The 4,539-nt window shown below is 42.7% G+C and overlaps 1 long non-coding RNA gene across 1 annotated transcript; it reads right to left on the bottom strand.

Annotated features, from left to right (window-relative positions):
- Positions 1-442: 442 nt before the first annotated feature.
- Positions 443-4,156, bottom strand: LOC310668922. The gene is made up of 2 exons (XR_014506896.1): positions 4,056-4,156; positions 443-1,665 (listed from the first exon to the last, which is right to left on the bottom strand). It is a non-coding gene; the product is annotated as an uncharacterized lncRNA (long non-coding RNA).
- Between the last annotated feature and the right edge of the window lie 383 nt (positions 4,157-4,539).

Raw genomic sequence — 4,539 nt, 5'->3', positions numbered from 1 at the left:
GCTTGATTAGGAATGGCTTAGAAAGTGGATTCCCATTTAGTGCTGTGCTTACCCTTTCCGTGTGCTGCGCTGGTGCCGGCTCGCCAGAGCAGCTTCGTCACGCTGGCCACGTGACCCGGAAGTGTCTCCGGATAGTGCTGACCCCTGGCCTCTTAAGTGAGATGGGCGCACAACCCTAGAGTCGGACACAACTGGACCGTACGGGCAGGGGTACCTTTACCTTTACTTACCTAATTCACACATTATGAAAACATCTGAGACCTGAAACACAGCCATCCTTCAAAATCTGCTCTTCTGTGAATGTTGCAGTGCAGTTCTCCAGCCAAGTAATCCGTACAAAAAAACACATGTACAAATGTGCATGTAGCAAGCGCATTATACAAATGACATAAACCAAACAATTAAATAAAATAACTTTTAGATCCCTCTCCTCTTTGACATCCTTCAAACTGCCATTTATTGCTTTGATGTTTGGTTCATGTTAAAATGAATCTGCTGCTTTCTCCACCAAAATAGAAGAACCTCAAAGTAGCATACAACAAAATTTAAAATTACAATAACAGAAAATGGCCAAAATAAAGTAATGCAGTTAAATAATGAAAATATCTGAGCAAGAGGAAAAAAATGTGAATAAAATCACAGGCAGTGTGGTGAAAGTGCTTAAGAGTGTCAGGCTTAAAACATGAGAGACAGAGATTCAAAGCAAAAATGTTGTGTGAATCAGCCCTTGGACTGCACATCATCCATTGTTTAGTAAGCTCTGGGGATCAAAAGTTTCTATCCCTGGAGCTCTTTGCCTTTGATCTTCAGGGGCCAAAATGTCTAATGCCATAACTGCAACCTACATAAACCAGACTGGCTTATATCGCACACTGAAAACATCTTTAACTTTGATGAACACCATTTGAATGTTTAGGAAGCTGCCTTATACAGAGTCAGACCATTGCTACATCAGTGCTGCCTGCACTGACTGGCAGTAGCTTTCCAGGGTTTCAGACAGAAAGTATTTTCCCAAGCTCTCCCTGGAGATGCTGGGGATTGAACATGGAACCTTCTGCACCCAAAGCAGCCCTCCCCCCTTTGGTTCTGTCAGCTTTATGATTACTTGCAAATCTCTCATTTTGGAGGAGCTTAGCACATCCTTTTCAAAAACAGCATGTGCAATTTCTCCTCCTGCATCTGCTGTGAAAGAGCTTTCGAGTGTTCTGTAGTTGGGTTGCCACCTCCTCTCACTGCCAAAATGCAGAGGTGATAATGATGTAGGTCATTGTGGCCTTCCTGACCTACATATGTCAATGCTCTTCTGGGGTGTTACTCACAGTTACAGATGTAGAACAGACTGAATGCTGTTCTACATCTGGATCTATTATCAGGTAATAAAAAGTCTATTTGTGTATTACCAGGTTATATAAAATAGAGAGCCTGTGAAGTACAATAGTATATTCGCTTGTTTCACTCTTCACCACAGTACTGGACTGAATTTTCCATTCAACAGCATTCCATTTTAAACCAATTTCCATCCAGAAAAGAAGGGCTTCCCCCTTCTTATGCAGACACAGTATCTATCCCAAGATCTGGCCTGAGGCAGATGATGTAGAAAATTTGCTGAACCAAAGTTTGCTGCCTGGTTCTGGAAGGTAGATCGCTGGATAACTCCTGTGGATGCTGCCCTCAAGTTCATAAGAGAGAGAGAGAGAGAGAGAGAGAGAGAAAGGATACAATTTTCTCTATTTTTGATATTCAGTTGATAAATTCCAATGATTATATGGCCAGGGTGGCATCACCCACATAGTGGGAGAAGGTATCAGCTACCTTGCGGAAGCTTCAAGGTTTGCAGAAGTACAAACAAATATTTCAAACGTTCCCACCCATGGCCATAACACAGCCCAGTTAAGAAGCTATGGAATGCTGAGTGACTGTCAAGAGTGGGGTTGGAATAGAAAAATGGATGAAGAGAAATTGAGTAGCTGGCATCTTGGACACTTGGTGCTTCACACGGCAACATTTTTTTATAGACCTGTGTTATAGACCTGCCTTTCTAAAACCAGTAGAGCCAACAATGGGAGGAACATGCCCCCCACCCATTCACAACAAAATGGAAGTGGAAACAGATTTCACCCCGACACAAAATAAGGCATGCTTAGAATAAAGCAGGAAAACTATAGCAGGCATCCTATTTCGATCAGGGAAGATGCACTGTACCAAAACACCAATAGTTCCTCCACTGCACAATCATGAACACTGAACAATCATGAAGGGGCTCCGTTTCTCCTGCCGCTTCGCTGAAGGGGCACTGAGCAGAGAGGGGGAGATTTTTTTTTCTTGTTCTCCCCCTCTAAAACAAGGTGTGTCCTATGGTCGGGTGCATCCTATAGAGTGAAAAATACGGTAGTTGGTCTCTAAGGTGGTACTGGAAGGATTTTTAAAAAATTTTGTTTTAACAATCCCTTAGTGTTACTTCACCCCTACTTTACTCAAACCTCTGCTGCTGTTAAAAACTGTGGGAGATAAGCAGTCCAATCTAACAATGCATGTTCTTGCTAGTTAGCATGTGGAAGGGTCAACACCATAGAGATGTATTGTTGATAGGCAAACTCAGACCATAGAAAAGAAATTGGTAGAGAAGACTCTGTGTGATGTCCTTTCCCCTCTGCTCCTGAGAGGGCAGAAGCAAAAGAAGTATTTCCTGTTCCTTCCTTTTATCTCTCTCTTTTCAACCAGCCATAGAAACGAATGTCTGTCGACTTGCTCCAGTAACATCAGGCACATGCCTGAAATGGTTTTTGCATGTCGAGGTCCCCAGGTCCACCCCAATAACTCACACATCACACAGAATTTTTTGTTTAAGGTTTTTGGCATAATTTTGGCCACAACTTTATTAAAATACAAAAATGTGAGCGGTTGCTTAGGCATTGTTTGCGACTATCTGCCCCCACCATGGGGGACAGACTGACATTCCGCACGATGCAAAAGTCAGAAAAGGGGAATACACTTGGGGGTAGTGACGGAGCAGGGAACCTGCCCTCAGCCCTCGACAAATGCAACCAGGAGCTCATTGCTATGGCCCGAGCCCCCTTGTCAGAGTGGACAAGCAATAGTTAGCCCCCGATTCCTTTAACGGAATCCCTTGCAGCAGCAGCATTAGAGGGGCAGGCACAGCCAATCCATGCCCCTCAACCAACCAAACCATAAACCAATGCCTAACTCCAACCTTACAAGTTGTGACAATTTGCTACGCAGTAGGCAAAAACCAAATGGTCCCAGCCAATCAGCCAGATGGACAAAATTCCTACTGGGCCCCTGCCCCAAAGCAGACGACCCCATGACAGGCATAGCAAGGTCAAAGCGAACAACCCTAATTCTAGGGAGGGGGGGACGGGCAATCCGATGCACGGAGCGAAAAGAGGAAGCCCTAGCCTCGTGCAAGGAGTTTTAGCATTTCTGACTGTCAATCAACAAATGGCAACATTAACTTCCTCCCAACAAGAAGGGAAGCCCCAATCGCATCAGTGGCCAATGATCAATTAGCCCGCCCCCAACTTTGGAGTGTCCTGGTGGCCCCCATCGCAACACGTGCTCTCCATGAAGGAGAACACGTTTTGCTGTAAACGCAAGTATTTTTCCTGCACTTATTTGTACTGCTGTTGCTGCTAAGGACAAATACTTGGCTGTAAGTAAACTATATGTTTGAACTTACTTTTCAGTCTGTAGCCTGTTTCTTTGATAAACAGGCTAAAAAGGGGGGGAGATCAGCCTTAATGGCTAATTCCTATGCCTTCAATTAATAATAATAGTAATAATAGTAATAATAATAATTTATTATTTATACCCCACCCATCTGCCTGGGTTTTCCCAGTCACTCTGGACAGCTTCCAACAGAATATTAAAATACAATAGTCTATTAAACATTAAAAGCTTCCCGAAATTAAACTGCAGGAGATGGAATTTAAACTCTGCTTGGCCCGACGCTTTTAAAACTGATCCTTTTGTCTGTTCACCCACACATGTGCGTCTGTGGAGGAATAAAACATAGTTAATTATATTTCCTCACCTACCTAATAAAGCCCATACAAACTTAATACTTCTTTCCTCTCAGTGTTTCTCCTTTCTTGCTGTACTCATATGTCTCCCTCTTCCATTCCTCAGTTGCCTTATATGAGAGAGATAAAGGATTCTATTGCCTAGAATGTTGTTTGTATTTCAGACACTGCAGATTATTGATAAAATGGACTGTTTCAAGAAGTGGCAGAAAGACATATCTAGATTTGTCTGGCAGGGCAAAAAGCCAAGAATAAAATTTAAAATATTGACTGACACAAAAGAAAGAGGAGGCTTTGCCCTGCCAGACCTAAAACTTTATTATGAATCAGCAGCTTTCTGCTGGTTGAAAGAATGGCTGCTTCTTGAAAACACAGAAATTTTGTACTTAGAAGGATTTAATAATGTTTTTGGTTGGCATGCATATTTATGGTATGAAAAAGTTAAAGTGCACAGAATGTTTAAAAATCACATTGTCAGGAAAGCATTGTTTAATGTCTG

The sequence above is a fragment of the Podarcis tiliguerta genome, assembly GCF_965153285.1.
Source record: "Podarcis tiliguerta genome assembly, chromosome: Z".
Taxonomy (NCBI): Eukaryota; Metazoa; Chordata; class Lepidosauria; order Squamata; family Lacertidae; genus Podarcis; species Podarcis tiliguerta.
The sequence above is the reverse complement of the archived record's forward strand: the minus strand, read 5'-3'. Positions and strand labels throughout refer to the sequence as shown.